Below are 18,554 nucleotides of genomic sequence, written 5' to 3' on the forward strand. Positions count from 1 at the left end.
CATTTCATTACATTTTACTATTATCTATGCTCTGAGATTCTTTACATCTTTCATATCTGAATGATGTTAAGACTATATAATGGTATTCCATTTCACATTTCTTTCCAGTTCTGCATTCAGTGCTATCATGATGGTAGCTTGAAGCTATGGTGAGAGTACTTACATCACAGATATTGGCAAATGACACAAATCAGGGTATCCCCCTCCAAGGGAGCTGGTTGTTAAAAACATTTACCAGCACATTACTGGTAATAACACATGTTACTTCCCTTCCCTCTAATATGTATAAAGTGTCTGGCAGTGTGCACAGCACACAGAACGTGCTGGTGAAATATTAGTTCCCTTTCCTCCTATGTGGATTAATTGACTAGACTTTTAGAAGTGGAAGAAGCCTTAGACATAATCTTATTCAGTTTCATTCATGACTAAGAAAGGTGAAGCGCCCTGTCCAAAGTCATTTGGCTAATTAGGAACAAACCCTGAGACTCACAGCCCAGTGTCCATCCTTGATGATTTCCATGATTTTCCCCTTCCTTTTTTTTTCTTCAAAGCTGGAGTAATTAACTCCACCTGGAGGCTCTGGAACTAACTGGGACATTAGTCCAGAGGGATTTAGGAGCTCTAGCTGGTTTTTTAGCAGGAGGCTGGAGTTAAGTATAAATCCCACTTGGTCTTTGTCCAGCTTCCTGTGTATGGTCCTTGTGCTCGAGTTGTGATAAGTAATCCTGGACCTTATTTTGGGGTCTCTGTCTCTTCCTTGAATGCCTGGAAGCTCTGCTAAAAGGACCTTCCTTTTTCTCTCTGCTGAGGCCCCTTTCTTGGTACCCTGAGCCTCTATAGTTAGGGCCTGCTCTTGTCCTTTCCAGTCCAAGCTTCCTTGGCAGGGACAGCAAAGCTGCCTGGGGAATGATCCTTGTTTCCTGGTGCCACCCAGAATGAGTGGGTCTCAGGTTATCCCTTGCACCTGGATTCACTGCTGCTAGAGCCTTACATTATTGGTGTTAAACTCTCAGCCTTCCCAACCAAACTGAGGACATGCCAAGACTCAGGGTCAAAATGTTGCCACACTGTGCCTACTAGCTTCCACATTTGTCCTACTGGACTGGGCTTTCTCCTCCCATCCTCAAAGCTGTCCCTGTGAGCAAGTCTGACTCAGGGTCACATACCCTCCTAGTCTTCTCGTGCTTCTGTGCTTCAACGAGCCAAGGAAAATCCTATGCCAAAAAAAAAAAGTAAAACTACGAGGGGTACTAGCTCTACCAGACGCTAAAACACTATAAAGCCTCTATAACTGAAACAGGGAACCATTGGCTCCTTGGAGAAGTGGTTGATTCAGAGCTGGGGGAGGGAAAATACAAGATGAACCTGGAACATCTTATCATCTTCTTTAGTGGAGAAACACCAGAGACTTCTCCACTAAGATCAGGCATAGATGCATTCTACCAAACTTAAAAGACCTCATAGAAAACATGCTTTATAAATTATTTCAGAGCAAGTGCCAGCAAACCAAGTCCCACAGATCACATCCGGCTCACCACCACCTATTTTTATGCATACAGCTATGCCCACTTTTTCAGGTTTTGTCTCAGGCCGCATGAAGGCAGAGTTGAGCAGTTTCGACATAGATTATATGGACTGCAGATTCTAAAATGGTTACTATCTGGCTCATTGCAGAACAAGTGTGCTGGCACCTGTTTTTGAGCACTGAAATGGAAGGAAAACTTCCTGACCCTTCTATGGAACAAGTGTGACATTGATATGTAAACCAGATAAAAACAGTACAAAGAAAGAAAACTGCAGACCAGTATTACTCATGAATATTGATGCAAAAATTCTAACTAGAATATTAACAAAGAAAATGTTTCCTAAAACCTCACTGACATTTTTTGAGCAGAGATTTAGTAATCCGGCACACTGCCACACACAGCTGTGTTCTAATTGGTGGTGATGGTTTTGGTTTTTTGAGGTCACTGTGGTTTTTTCTGTGGTTGGCACCAGGGATACAAATACAAGCAAATTATAATTGATGCCTTTAATATGCTTATAGTTGATGAGGGAAATAGACACTGAAAATATTTCACTCAAAAGTAGTGGGATTCCAAAGAAATTGAAATCAGGGACTCAAATGGATACTTGTATGCCAACGTTCAGAGCAGTATTATTCACAGTAGCCAAAAAAGGGAAACAACCCAAGTGTTTATCAACAGATCAATGAAAAACAAAATGTGGTATACACATACAACGGAATAGTATTCAGCCCTAAAAAAGAATGAAGTTCTGTTATATGTTCCAACATGAGTGGCTCTTGAAAACATTAGGCTAAGTGAAATAAGCCCGACACAAAAAAGACAAATATTGTATGAACCCAATTATATGAAATATCTACAACAGGCAAGTGTGTAGAGACACAAAGTAGATTAGGAGTTACCAAGGATTTGGGGCAGGGGAAATGGGGAGTTATTACTTCATGGTTACGGAGCTTCTGTTTAGGATAATGAAACCATTTTAGAAATAGTGATGATTACACCAATTATAGATGTAATTAATGTCACTGAATTGTACATTTAAAAATGGTTAAAATGGAAAACTTTGTGTTATATATATTTTACCACAAAAAAGTGCTGGTGTTTGTAAGGGTTATAATGGCGATTCTGGAAGCAATTATCAGGCCTGGAGTTTTAGGGAAGGCAGCTCTTTGGGGGTAGGCATGTTCATTGTGCACTGGCGAGTCCCTTGCACTGATCACTGAACATGGCACGTATTTACTTATGAGTAAGAGCCTTGCGTTGTGCACTGTCATGTTCCTTGTGCCTTTGTGTGATGGGGTCTTCTTCCTGAGGGTAGGCACTTTGCATTGAGTACTATCATGTTATTTTTTTTTTTTTTCCTTCTGAGTATGTTTTTTTTTTTTGTTGTTGTTGATTTTTTTTTTTTTATAACTTTTATTAAGCTTCAAGTGAACGTTTACAAATCCAATCAGTCTGTCACATATAAGTTTACATACATCTCACTCCCTACTCCCGCTTGCTCTCCCCCTCTTGAGTCAGCCCTTTCAGTCTCTCCTTCCTTGACAATTTTGCCGGCTTCCCTCTCTCTCTATCCTCCCATCCCCCCTCCAGACAAGAGTTGCCAACACACTCTCAAGTGTCCACCTGATATAATTAGTTCACTCTTCATCAGCATCTCTCTCCCTCCCGCTGACCAGTCCCTTTCATGTCTGATGAGTTGTCTTCGGGGATGGTTCCTGTCCTGTGCCAACAGAAGGTCTGGGGACCATGGCCGCCGGGATTCCTCTAGTCTCAGTCAGACCATTAAGTTTGGTCTTTTTATGAGAATTTGGAGTCTGTATCCCACTGATCTCCTGCTCCCTCAGGGGTCCTCTGCTGTGCTCCCTGTCAGGGCAGTCATCGATTGTGGCTGGGCACCAACTAGTTCTTCTGGTCTCAGGATGATGTAGGTCTCTGGTTCATGTGGCCCTTTCTGTCTCTTGGGCTCTTAGTTGTCATGTGACCTTGGTGTTCTTCATTCTCCTTTGCTCCAGGTGGGTTGAGACCAACTGATGCATCTTAGATGGCCGCTTGTTAGCATTTAAGACCCCAGATGCCACATTTCAAAGTGGGATGCAGAATGTTTTCATAATAGAATTATTTTGCCAATTGACTTAGAAGTCCCCGCAAACCATGTTCCCCAGACCCCCGCACTTGCTCCACTGAGCTTTGAAGCATTCATTTTATCCCGGAAACTTCTTTGCTTTTGGTCCAGTCCAATTGAGCTGACCTTCCATGTATTGAGTGTTGTCTTTCCCTTCACCTAAAGCAGTTCTTATCTACTGATTAATCAATAAAAAACCTTCTCCCACCCTCCCTCCCTCCCCCCCTCGTAACCACAAAAGTATGTGTTCTTCTCAGGTTTACTATTTCTCAAGATCTTATAATAGTGGTCTTATACAATATTTGTCCTTTTTGCCTCCGACTAATTTCGCTCAGCATAATGCCTTCCAGGTTCCTCCATGTTATGAAATGTTTCAGAGATTCGTCACTGTTCTTTACCGATGCGTAGTATTCCATTGTGTGAATATACCACAATTTATTTACCCATTCATCCGTTGATGGACACCTTGGTTGCTTCCAACTTTTTGCTATTGTATACAGAGCTGCAATAAACATGGGTGTGCACATATCTGTTTGTATGAAGGCTCTTGTATCTCTAGGGTATATTCCCAGGAGTGGGATTTCTGAGTTGTATGGTAGTTCTATTTCTAACTGTTTAAGATAACGCCAGATAGATTTCCAAATTACATTCCCACCAGCAGTGTATGAGAGTTCCAATCTCTCCGCAGCCTCTCCAACATTTATTATTTTGTGTTTTTTGGATTAATGCCAGCCTTGCTGGTGTGAGATTGAATCTCATCGTAGTTTTAATTTGCATTTCTCTAATGGCTAATGATCGAGAGCATTTTCTCACGTATCTGTTGGCTGCCTGAATATCTTCTTTAGTGAAATGTGTGTTCATATCCTGTTATTTTTAAAAAGGTTTTTTTTTGGAGATATAATTCACATACTATACAATTCACCCATTTAAAATGTACAAGTCAATAGTTTTTAGTATACTCACAAATATGTGCAACCATCACCACAGTCAATTTTAGAACATTTTTATCATCTTAAGAAAAAAAAAAATACTCTTTAGCTATCAACTCCCTCCCTGTTTTCCCACTCCCACATCCCTAGCCCTAAGAAACCACTAATTTACTTTGTCTCTACAGGTTTGCCTATTCTGGACTTTCATATGAATGAAATCATATAATATGTGGCCTTTTGTGACTGGCTTTTTTCACTTAGCATAATGTTTTCAAGATTCATCTATGCTGTAGCCTGTATCAGGACTTCATTTCTTCTCACAGCCGAAGAATATACCATTGTCAAGTTACATTTGCCCTCCAGTGAGCCTAGCACACAGTTCTAGTGGTTTGTTCTCTTGCTTTATGCATTGTTGTGCTCCTTGTGCCTAGCTCTAGGCTGGTGCATAGCTACTGGCAAGTAGGAACCTGGTGTTGTGCATTGTTGCATTCTTGTGTCCTCTACCGTGCCTGACATGCAGCTCCTGGAGAGTAGGCACTACACGTTGGACACTGTTGCGTCATGTGCTCAGCATGATCCTTGCACAAGACTCTCAAGGGTGGGTAACTTGCATTGTGCACTATTGCTTTCTCAGAGCCCCGCACTGAGCTGGTACTCCAGTCCTGCTGGGTAGGAATCTTGCATTTTGCACCACTGCACTCCTTGTGCACATTATTGAGCAACTCTGCCGAACTGGGCATCTTGTAATGTGCACTGTTGCATTCCTTGTGCCTTGCAATGAGCCTGGAACTTAGGATAGTCACTTTCCGTATACATTCTAGCATTCATTGTGCTCAGTTGTGAGATGGCAAATAGGTTCATTATGCACGTTCATATTCCTGTGTCCAGCACTGATCCTGGCACACAGTGGATCCTCAGTGCCTACTTTTGAATGGGATTTGGAACGACTCTCAATTAAACCTTGAAGGGCCAGCAGGGGTTACCCTGGTAAATGCAGGACAACAGGGAATTATGGGTAAAAGAAGAAGCCTGAAAAAGGCTAATTATTGAAAGGTAATTGTTGAAATTTATATTTACACTTTCATTCTTACCTCTGAATTTTTCCCTTCTCTTTTTTTTGGCCATCCTTGACAAATGGGTCATGGAAGCACATTGCTGGCAATCTATCGAGGTTCCTGCTTCCTTTCGGAAGGCACATGTTCAAGTCAAGGCCTTGATTCCAGTTGGTTCACAAAGTAGAACGTGTATCCTTCTAATCTGCACTGAGATAAGGCTCAAACGACTTTCTTGGAGATGACTTGTTAGGCTCAAGAGTAAGCAGAACAAGAAGCAACTTACTTTAATTTACTTTCACATTTTTCCCCCTATGGAATTTTTGTTATTTCATGGTTTTCTGATGAAAGATGTCACGGGTGGGAAAATCTTCAGCAACTCCAAAAGTGTCAGAAACTTTCAAAGAGGAGGGAGAACATGCTTTGAAAGCTGAGTTAAAATCCTTCTCTCTTCTGAGTGCCCTTCACAGCCTCAGGACTGGTCTTTTCATTTTGGCTTTTGAAGTTCTGTTATCTTTCAAGCTTAATTCCTCTTGGAGTGTGACCAACTTACTAGAGAGGCTACATTTTTCAAAAGGAATATTGAAACCAGAGCATTTCCATGGGAATATGGATTAGTGTTACTGTACCTTTTCTCCTTTTAGCATTTCCTCTGTTCAAAAGCACATTCTTCCACAGACCTTGGATCCCATGAATTGACAAGGAGGAACAAAGTGAATATGTTAAAGAGGCACCCCCTCCACCCTGGCAATCCTGTTGTATCAAGGTCAGGCCCATATGTATGAGATTGTTGCCTTTCAGGGGTCAAGAGGCCCGGCATTATTCTATGAGTTTCCAGCTGTATTAAAAAGTGAAATATGTCAAAAGATGTGGTATGTGTCAGAATTTTTCAGGGACTGGTACCTAATCTCATTTGGTGTGGTAACATCACTAGTCTAGGTTTGGTTTCTTTGTCAATGTGAAACTTGGAGCAAGAGGCTCTCCTCGGAGCCCCTGTGATGGGCTCTGCATTAAATGCACAGACCTGAGCTCATCCGTATTTGGTGGTCTCCGAGTGGTACAGTGTATTAAAAGCTATTCTTCAGCATATACTGAACCCTTGAGATTCTTCATATTATTTAAGTAAACAAATGAGTTAGATTTTTTTAATTAAAAAAATCTTTTTATCACCTCTTGTTGTTAGTTGTCATTGAGTCGGCTCCAACTCATGGCAACTTTATGTATAACAGAACAAATTGTTAACATTACTTCGGTATAAATGGAGCCCTGGTGGCTCAGTGGTTAAGAACTTGGCTGCTAACCGGAAGCTCGGTAGTTCAAATCCACCAACTGCTTCTTGGAAAACCTATAGGGAGTCCTACTCTGTCTTATGGGGTTGCTGTGAGTTGGAATCGACTCGTCAGCAATGGTTTTTTTTTGGTTTATGTCTAGGCCCTGCAGGGGATATGGAGATGTGGATGACGTAATACTTGCTACTTACTTCCAATGAAGGCAACTACAGAAGAATTGTCTAAGAAAGACATCATTATTTTGTTGTTGTTAGTTGTCATTGAGTTATCTCTACTCATGGCAACATTATGTGTACCTGAAAAAAATGTTGCCCAGTCCTGTGGCATCTTCATGGTCATTGGTAAGCTTGCATCCATTGTTTTAATTATTTTGTATTTGGTAAGGCAAAAAATAAACACCTACGATTTAGAGTAGTGGCTCTCAACCCTGGATGCACACATCAGAATCACCTTGGGAGTTTTAAATAATAAAAATCACATTGCCCAGGCTGCATCCCAGACCAATTAAATTAGGATATCTGGAGTTGTGACTGAGCGTCAGTGTGTTTCAATACTCCATGAGTGACCCTATTATGTAGCTAGAGTTAAGAACCACTATTTTAGAAATGTTTTAACTAGTAAGAGTTGAAATAAAAAGGATTCACCCTTAATCAGGTAACTTAAATGTCCCATTTCCAGATTCTTTGTAAACCAGGTACACCCTTGTATTTTCAGCATCTTTAAACTTTTTCTCTTCATTTGACACCTCCTTCAGTGAAGAAAAATGAAAGCCAAGAAACCACAGTGCTTTCAGTTTTCACATTTAATTCTACTAACTAAAAAAAATGTAGACAAAATGGCAGAGTGTCCCAATTGCCTGCTAAGGTGCCTGGGTGAGCTATGAACAGGCTAGGGATGTGCCAAGATAAATTGGGAACCCTCAGAGGATAAATTGAGGCCCTCAGAGCAGCTGGGCAAGGTCTGGGTGGCCATAGAGCCCCCAGGGCCAGTAATAACAGCTTTGACGTTGACCCCAGGTTGCCAAACAGACACTGCCGTGTTTTATGTGTTCTGTGACATGAAAAAGCATAGGTAGCCCGCTCTCTGCTCTTGTGCTGTTAACCAGATTTTGACAGGTTCTACCTGGTATTTTCAGGAAATGGATATTACCTTTTTCTGCTTTTTATTTTTCTTTACCATAAACTGTCACAAAAATAACAGTTCTTCCTGGGTGTAATCACAACAGGGTACCAAACATAGTAAGAATAGTTGGGATCCACGGTGTGGTAGGGATAGGGATCCTGGGATCTGGTTTCAGCTTTGCCATTGCTCACTTCGTGAGCTTGGGCAGGATGCTGAACCTTTCTACATCTCAGTTTTCTGCTCTGTAAATTGAGGGGTAAGACCTGACATAAACACCTTTTGAGTCTCTGCCATAATTACTTCTGAGCTACTGAAGTAAGAAGCTCAGTGGGTAGACATTAACCTTATTACCATCACACCCTGACGGATGTAGCTATATTGACTTATGTAGATATGCAGGCCACATTTTTCATCTATTTATAGATACTGCCTCTTTCTGTGGTGAACTTTCCAAGATTATTCACGCATCAAATATGTTCCTAAAAGATTTGCCAATGTCTACATGATGTAGCTAAATCAACTGAGACTCAATAATCAATTAGATTCATAGAATGACAATTTCAATTTTCAGATATTTCCACCATTACAGGGTAGGAATAAGTGGATCATCCATGGTCTAGTTATTTCATTTGTACATACACAGGTTTATTCCAATAATTAGCTTTAATCATTCTTTAATTAATATAATAATTTCCTAAATGTGTCAAAGTGAATGAAAGTGAGTGAATCAACACCTGGGGAGTTATTGTATATATGTGATTCCCTCAAGCCCTTGTGCCCTATGAACTGCCTACTTCTGTTTGAACCTACCTTATTGTGCCTGGCACTTTCCCACCTAAGATGCACTAAATACGAAAGAGGTAGAATTTAAGAGTAATTAAAAAAAATTCAAACAGAAAATGAACTTCCAGCCTCAACATCATTAGTAACTTAATAAGCTATTCACTGTGAATGTCATAAAACCCTAAACAACTAATAACCAGAGCATTGGTTTAATATGATGAAAGTGGCAATTAGTTTATTGTTTTGGTCATTGTTTTAGAAATTCACAATTTGACTTCATGCTTAATTAAGTGCAAAGTTTAATAGCTTAATAGACCAGATTTACGGATCCATGTTTTAATGGGCAAAGACTTCTTAAATAAATAAAACTTGACACCGGCTGTCTCTCAATTGTTTATTACAAGGCACACAGGACCGTCCACTCTGACACCTGGCATGAGAAGGTCTTTGAAGAGCAGAGTTCGAAGTTAGCTCTTGGTTCTTAGCATGTGTCTTACTAAAGTGTAATGGGGCATTTGGGAGCCCAGCAAGTGTCTACTGAAAGGGGGTGTGTCTGGCTGCCTGGTGGGTTGGCCACCAGAGGTCTATTTGCATAAAGGACTATAGAATCTCCTGGCAAAGAACTCATGCTGAAGGAAGAGACAGGCAAACAAACAATGTGGCAGTAAAGTCTTCATCATCATAGGGAGGGTCTGATTCCTTCATTCAATTCTCAGTGTTTATTGAAGGCTTATGAGGTTCGAGTTTAACATGGTGTCTCTTACCCAGATTTGTCTTCCACTCCAGTCCAGCCCTATGGAGGGGGTGGTGGATTCTAAACACAGAAATTGAAAGAGCTGCTCTGTTGATAGGTGGTTTTGGTACTTTTTAAAGGAAGTATAACAAAAAACAGATGGATGGTGGCTTGTGTGTTGCTATGATGCTGGAAGCTATGCCATCAGTATTTCAAATACTAGCAGGGTCACCATGGTGGACAGGTTTCAGTGGTGCATCCAGACCAAGACAGACAAGGAAGAAAGGCCTGGCAATCTACTTCCAAAAATTAGCAAATGCAAACCCAATGGATCACTACAGAATGTTGTCTGATATAGTGCTGGAAGATGAGCCCCCTATAAGTTGGAAGGTACTCAAAATACACAGTGGCTGCAATGATGGGCTTGACCTTACCAGCAATTATGAAGATGGCACAGGACGGGACAATGTTTTGTTTTGTTGTCAGTGGGGTCGCCATGAGTCAGTGCTGACTCAGTTGTAACTAATAACAACAATACATAACATAAAAAGGAGAGAAAAGACTGATTCCCCCAAAACACACACACATTGTTATAGGTCTTTGGAGATTTAATGTCTCATTGATGGCTGTGGCAGTGGCTTACTGTGGCAGCCACACTGCCTGACAGAGGGAGCACTTGGGAGCTCAGTACCAGAGCTGTGGTGCCAAGCAGACAGGGAGACACTCCTCAGGAGAGTCAACTGTACCTGACAGGTGACTTGTGGTTGCTGACTGGCTTGTGGGTCAGCAGTGCTCACAAGCTTTGAAGGGTTCCTAGAAATAGTTAGAGGGGCACGTTGCAGGGGTTTGGGCCCATGCGGGGCACAAGTGAGAAAAAGAGATTGAAAAATAGTTTTGCATAAATAATTTCTAAGTCCTTTCTCTAAATATCTCAAAGATATTGTTTGAAGGAGAAATCGGAAAAATTGAAGTAACTTTTTTCACGATGATCACATAGTAATTAATAATTTGACCAATTTTAGCCAACTCCATTCAAAATAAGGGTTTGTGTGGCTGAATTCAGCTAGTTAGTCTGTGGGTATGCAATGGATAATGCTTAGCTGGTGTTTGCTCCCTTTGTAGTCGTTCCTATTACGCAGCTACATGTGTAAAAACAAGTATTGGGATTCTGTTTGATATTGAACCCTCACCTCAAAACCAAAAGACCAGTTGCCTTTCAGTCGATTCTGACTCACAGTAACCCCGTGTATGTCAGAGCAGAACTGTGCTCCATAGGGTTTTCAAAGTTGTGACTTTTCAGAAGCAGATGGCCAGGCCTTTCTTCTGAGGTACTGCTGGATGGGTTTGAACTGCTAGCCTTTTGGGTAGTAGTTGTGTGCTTAACCATTGCACCACTCAGGTACTCCTCACCTCGAGCACTTTTGTTTTCAGTAATGTTTGGATCTTTAGCATAGAGTTCCCAAGGACATTTTAGGATCCCAGATGCAGTTATCAATTCTATGTTCTCAGAGTCTTAGACCTGGGTTTGTGTACTTATTAGTTTCACACTAGTTTTACATTGATGAAGCAGGCCTCAAACATGATAGACACAGATGATAATGCAAAGTAAATGTTTTGTTCCTAAATTTATCTTCCAATTTAATTATGCTTTTAGAGAAACTGGATACAATTTCAAGGTAGAAGACGTGCAGTGATGGCTAAGAGGAAAGGCAATATGCTGATCACACAGGGATGAGACACTGTTACAAAATTGTTGAGAATCACGCGCACACATGCACACACATGCATCTGCATGTACGTGCAGACAATAAGTAGCATGTATAATACTTCTATGTGAACACCTTAAATATCCCTGAATGAGTAAGACCTATAGGTGTCTTTTCATCACTGAAACTTCTTATATACATGTAGTGACGCTCCAATTAAGCAAGCTGTGTTCTTTTACTGAAGTATTTGCTTCCAGATTGGTTGATGTGCTTTTGAAATACTGATATATTGAATTTTTCTTTTCCTTAGGTATACCCATGTTGTTTGGCTGGATCGCAATACCTTTAGAATGTATTTTTAAAAAGGCAGCTGTGCAAATGTGACAGGTTATCGCTACCAAAAAATGGTTTTGATTAGTCATATAATGAACCATTGTCACTTGCTTCTTTCAATAGGCTTACAAATAAAAATACATCCACACATATCACACATGTGCACATTTTAATTTTAATGCTAATTTATATTTTTATAACTCAATATGTGTTATTATTCAGGGCTGATTAAATATGAGTGGTTGAAATGCAGCCAGTATAACAAGATTAGAAAAAGATTAGAAACAAATTTTAATTAGAAAATTGCCACCTCAAATCCTTTAAGGGAGTAGGCAGTCATAAATAATAAACAGAACCATTTAGAGACTTTTCTTGACAAGAAACCCTGGACTGGAATTCCAGAAGGCTGCATTCCGGTCACACTTCTAACTTTGGTTTACTTTGTGACCTTTAGTAATTGTTTGAAAAATCCTTCTGGAGCTAGGAACAAATTAGGTGATCAATAAATACCTTTGAATTTCGTTAAGCCCAGGAGAAAAAGTCTCAGGTCTTTGTTTTCCACGCAGGACAATTTTCAAGGCCATATGGAAGAGATCCCGAGACCAACCTAGGACAAGAGTGAGGTGAAGCTTTTGGCTCTAATCTTTGGGGACTTCATATTTTCTGGATTAAGGCTAGATTCAACGGACTTGTAAGGAGACAGGATATACTTTCTCCTTTCAGCATAAAAATCATAATATTAAAGCTATATATATATGTGAAGTGTATATTTATATAAGCTATACTTCTATTATATAAGCTATATGTATGTATGTGTGTGTGTATATATATATATAAAATGTCATGTGATCTACACCCTGCCATAAACTTATCTGCACTTTATCATTAAAACAATTTGCTACCCTTTGAGCTCAGTGGAGGTGTCCCAGAAGAAATGAGGCTTCCTCTGTGTTTCTGTCACCAGAGGATTGTCTCCTTGGTGGTCACTCTGCCTATATTCTCTAGGCCTGTTCAGCCTTTGGGAATTTGCAGGGATGCCACTACCCTTCATGATTTCTGCTTGTTTTGGTTGGAAATGTCTTTTGTGATCGATGGCTGTTGCCCTTTTCCCCTCCATTTCCCTGTGAAGGAGCCAAACCAAAAGACCAAACCCACTGCCCTCGAGTCGACTCCGACTCATAGCGAACCTATAGGACAGAGTAGAACTGCCCCATAGAGTTTCCAAGGAGCACCTGTCGGATTTGAACTGCCGACCTCTTGGTTAGCAGTCGTAGCACTTAGCCACTACGCCACCAGGGTTTCCTGTGAAGGAGCATCGGCTTATGTGAAGGAGCATAGGCTGTTAAACAGAACAGCATTATGTGCGCATTCCACTTCCTCTTCTCATATTTGTCTTCTATGGTTGTAGTATAATTTTAGCACAAACTGAGTAGCTTAAAACAACATAAATGTATTATCTTACAGTTTATAGGTTAGATGTCCTGCACAGATCTCACTGGGGTAAGATCAAGGTGTTGTCATGGCTATGTTCCTTTCTGGAGGTTTTCCTGCCTTATCCAGCTTCTCAAGGCCACCCACATTTCTTGCTTCTTGGCCCCCTTTTCCTCCGTTTTCCAAACCAGCAATAGTACACATCTCAGAGGGCCTATAAAGCCTTGACTCGTCTTCTGTAATCACTCTCCCCCTAACCCTCCCCCTCTGCCTCCCCCTCCCATCTTTATTGAACCGTATGATTACATCGGGCATACCTGGGTAATCTGGGCTAATCTGCCTACTAAAGGTCCTTAATTTAATCAAATCTGCAAAGTCCATTTTGCCAAGTAAGATAACACTCATAGGTTTCAGGAATTAGACATTTCTGGGGGCAGTTATCTTCTTATCATTTGTTTCTTCAGGAATTAAGGGAAACAAAGTTGTTTACTGAATTATTACTGTAATTTTTATAATTTTCATCACAATAAAATTGTTTGAAAAGTGTGGTAGATTATTTGCAAAAAATGGTCACAATAATTTACATTCCTGGATCCACACCTTGGGCCGCTCTTCTCCACACTGACTCTGGGCTTGGCCATGTGACATGCTTTGGCCAATGAGACAATAAGAAGCATGGTGCAAGCAGAGCCTTGAAAAATGCGTGTGCACTGGGGGTTTCCCTCTCTTTCTGTCTTTATACTTCCCCCGCCCCCCACTACCATGCCCTGGTGAGTTTACTGTGTGATGAAACACACGTGGCCTAGTCACCTTTGTCACTCCTGCCAACAGCCGGCACCAACAAGCGGCGCCAACCATTACTTATGTAAGTGAAGCCACCTTAGGTTATCCAATCACCAGCTGACTCACCAGAGACCATAGAAGCATGAGAAGGGTCAGGCTGGGCCAGACCAGAAGGACTGCCCAGCTATCATCAGAATCATCATGAGTTAAAAGAAATGTTCTTGGGTGGTTTGTTATGCAGCAAAAGTTAATTGATACAGGAATGAACAGGTAAAATGGAAGACAACACTGAGAATAAGATTGAATTGAAGGAAAGTTCAGTTGCAAGGGGAGGGTGACAAAGAATACCCCTGAGAGGATAAAGTTATAGACACAAAATTATATGGACAGATCTTATGCACAAGAATAGGGAAAACTGAGTATGACCCCGTCGTTTCTCCTCCACCTTCACACCCCTGAGTCTGTGGATGTCCAATGTCACAAGGAATGTCCCAATAATCACTTATATGGAATGATATGTCAGATTGAAAGATCTTAAACATCCCCATTCTAATTTATTTAACAGGGAATGTGAGCCTAAAGAGACAAATGGACTTGCCCTATTTCACCCATAAAATTTAGCTAATATTTGCCTCCTTTTCAATGAAACAAATATATTCCCTAGGTATTTTGGAAAACTCCATTATGCCTTACTTGCAAGTGAACATTACATTTGGTTTCCTTTTTATTCTCATGTCTCCTGATAGAGTCTCAGGATGGGTGGAGCCATAGTGAGAACCTTGGTGGCAAGGAGACAATATGACACTTACTTGGTCAGCATACCCAAAGAACTGACTTTGGAAGGATATCTTTGCCTCAGTTCTGGGGGAAAAAATGAGCTAGATATAGAGGATCCCATCAGTTGTGGTAAAGCCACTGGCCATTAAGAGAAGTAGAAGTGAGAGAACCAAGGAGAAGAGGAAAGAAGTGTGGCAAAGAAAATGATAATTCTATTGTTTGCCTTTTTTTCTCCTTGAAAGAAAATTTTTGGGGTATTGATTTCATAATATCTCTTCTATTCTTAAACCTTTGGCCTCTGAGGATCAATCAGCTGGTTGCAGACCCAAGGAGGCAAAACTGGCCTGAGTTTCTAGCAAGGGCTTCTCATCCTTGGGGGTGGGTTATGCCAACCAGGTAGGAATTGCTCAGAGCCCAAGAAACTCTGGTAGAGTTTCCATTCTTATCTTCCACCTTCTCTTACACATGACCTACTCTCCAGCTTCACTGTATTTGCTAGTTTCTTTCACTGCTCATGCTTTTGTTCTCATGCTTCTCTTGAGCACACATTTCCTGCTTGTCTACCTGGTGGGATGCAATGACCATCTTATGCTTAGTTCAAGCATCATCTCATTGAAGACTTTGAGTCCTCCGGGCTGAGATAGTTGTTCTCTCCTCTGGCTTCTCAACTTTTAACTTATACTATTTCTTCTTGGTGTGGTGACACTGTCATCTGGTGTTGCCAGCAAGCCTCACCTTTAAAGAGTTTGCATTAAATTTGCTTCCAGGACCTAGTGTTAGATTATTTGACATGCGGCAATTCAAAGTTCTTTTATACTCTATGTCCAAACAGTTAGGTGAGTTTCAGTGTGGCTTTACCAAAGAATAAGCAGTTTTGCAGATGGCCTTAAAGATTGTTCTCTGGTGCAAATCAGAGGTGTGAGCATTTAAGAAATGTGTGAGGTGAGATAGCTCTTTGAAATGATGTTACAGTTTACTTGGCGTGACTCACGTCCACGGTGGACTGTTTTAGAAGGGGGGATGACACATATTTTAGAAAAAATAAAACTCTTTCGCCGACAGCTCCCCAAGACCTGGTAGACTGATAAGGCTCACAGGTTCAGAAGTGATGGAACTAGCCTGATAAGGTTCCAAGCATGCTGCTGCCTACTTGATGTGACTGAAAGGGTATTGCTTGTCAACTGAACTGCCTTTAAGTAACAGACACTTGTTTTTGGAATACCAGTCAGGTGCTTTTTATGGGAAACACATCTTGCTATCAGTTTAGTTCTGCCTTTTCAAATCCCCAATCCATTTCTAATTACTATGAAATAGCACTTTTATTCCTAAAAAGTACAATAAAATGTAGTTGGAAAGAAATCTTAAAAAGCTCAAATGTAAGGGAATTGTTTTTATGACATGTATAGTAAGGCATCGTTTATTAGAACCTTACCAAATTATCATATTTTTGCCTGAATTTTATCCTTGCATCAGCTATAAAAGAAGCATTTGCTATAAAAATTGATAAACAGATGCATGGGGGTCTAAGTAACCTACTTAATAGGACAGACTGTTTTGAACGACTTGAGTAATACCAATTTGGAAAAAACAATGTGCCAATTAAAAGTATTTATTTAGTAAGGCAGGTGCAATTGGATATTTATTTTTCAACATATTGTTAGTATAGCTTGGTAATTTATCTACTTGGCAATAATTGCAAAGAATTTGTGTTAAAACAGTCTATATTTTTACCATGCTAGGCAAAATTGAAAAGATTTTGCTGTATTTAGTCATTTTTAGGAGGAAGGTTTTAGCAAAGTTTTTTTTTGCTTCAACTCTAGACTTTTTTTCTAAGTAGAAAATGGCTGCTGAGTGTGCAGAAAGAATACAAAGAACTGCAGCAGGAAGACACTACTTATGATCATTTGAAATTTGCCTTCTCTGGAAAATTCTCAAATTAGGCTTATGACGGCAATCTGATTTAGCAAACTACTAATTGGACAAGGCAAACATTTTGCAGGCCAAAATCTGGACTACAATTTTCCTTAATTTTCATCTTCTTTTAGTAGCAACACATCTTCAGAGTGTCCCCAGGTAATGCTCCCCACAGGTCCTTGAGCTTGTTCTCCAGAAGGACCCTCTCATGAGGGGCAGCACCCCCAGTTGTGCCTACACAGGCTCCAACAGCCTGACGAGTGGGAACTGGACAGGCAATTAATGACTCTGCTCTCTGGACCATCAACATACTCGTTGCCGGCGAGTCAATTCTGACTCATGTGTCAGAGTAGAGCTGTGCTCCACTGGGTTTTCAATAGCTTATTTTTGGAAGTAGATCACCAGGCTTGTCTTCTGAGGAACTGCTGGGCGGACTCCAACCCCTAACCTTTCAGTTAGCAGCTGAGCACATTAACTGTTTGCACCACCTAGGAACTCCTGACCTATCAACATAAAAGTTACCAAATCTAAGATCAGATGCTATTAGGAGGAATTTACAAGCCTTTGCCTTATCATACATTAGTTAAGGACCAAAATGTCTTTTCCTATCCTAATCCGCAATTGGTAGGAAAAGTTGGTACCTTAATAAAATGAGTGCTTGTGTGAGGTGGTTTCAGGTAGGTAGCTGATGGACTTGGAACCTGGAGATGTCTATGATTTTGTCTCTTTCTTTCTCTCTATTCCCTAGTCTCTGTCCCTCACCTGGGACTCTAGTTCCTTTTTGTATAATTATAATTGGAATTTCCTAGCCTCTAAAACTCAGAAGTGATGAAATCCAAAATGGTGTAGTTTCAGCTTTACGGTCCAGCAGAAACTTCACCATTGCTTAAACTGTTTCTCTTTCCAACTAGAACTGTTTCACAAAGCCATATGGTGCCACCAAGCCTCTGGAGGGAATGCAACGTTTTCATGATGTAAAGGAGTAAGTTATTAAAAAGAGTCCTAGTGGAACTATTGTAATGAGCTGAAAATTTCCCTAGGGGTCCCTTGCCTGTTTGATAACAACAAGAAACATTTTTCTAAACAAGGAAGCTTAAAATCTCCAGTGGGGGTATGCTATTAAGTCATAGTATTTTTATTTTCTTCTACCTAGCTCAATCAGCAGTGGCTGCGGCTGTTTTCTCATTGAAAAGAAAATTGCCACCCAGTAGCATCCTTCCAGGTCAGACCTCCTGCTTTAGGTCTCTGAGGGAAGGCTCCAAGGTTTAAAACAATTCTCCAACTTGTTTAGGAAGTGGGACAACTGGAAATCACAGTGCTTTTTTTCTGAATATGATGAAGAAATACATACCGATATAAAAATAACAAGTTATAAAAGCCAGGCTAAGTCAAATAGAATCTTACCATAAACTCTGATAGACACAATTGGTAGCAATAGCAAACATTTAAGCAAAAATTTAAAAAGACTGTTACTGAGAAATTTTTGTCAACTTTTTTTTTTTTTTTAATTCCTTTCTTAGTCTGGGAAAAGATTGCCACCATTTTTCACATTTACCTGTGGAATACCTAGACCAGGTTTTTGAAATATCAGTGTTCTAGTGGGGCACAGATTGGTAGCCACTGGTATAAAACTGAATTGGCTGTATAGCACTCTAGGGATAATTATAGTAATATTAATGATAACATGGTGATTATGTCCTTGAACACAGTATTCAAAGAGTTTACTCTGATGGTTAGCTGAGAGTGGGGATACAGGGAAATCTGACGCTAGATTTTTTTAAAACTGGTGTTATTTATGGCTTAGGGGAGAAGTAACCAACATTTAGATCTGCGATGCTCACTCTGTAGTCATGTCACAGTGAGAGAGAAGCCCGCTTGCCAGTACGCGCTAGTGTCATGGCTGTTTCACGCTGAGAGAACAGCATTGCTGCTAATTGAAACAGTCTAGATGATTACAAAGGCCATGGCTTGAGAAGCAGTATATACTGACACCAGAGGGGAAAGGGCTATTTATTTCAAGAAGTTCACCATCAAATCACTGGACAGGATAA

Source organism: Loxodonta africana, chromosome 1 (assembly GCF_030014295.1).
Source record: "Loxodonta africana isolate mLoxAfr1 chromosome 1, mLoxAfr1.hap2, whole genome shotgun sequence".
In the NCBI taxonomy this organism is placed as follows: Eukaryota; Metazoa; Chordata; class Mammalia; order Proboscidea; family Elephantidae; genus Loxodonta; species Loxodonta africana.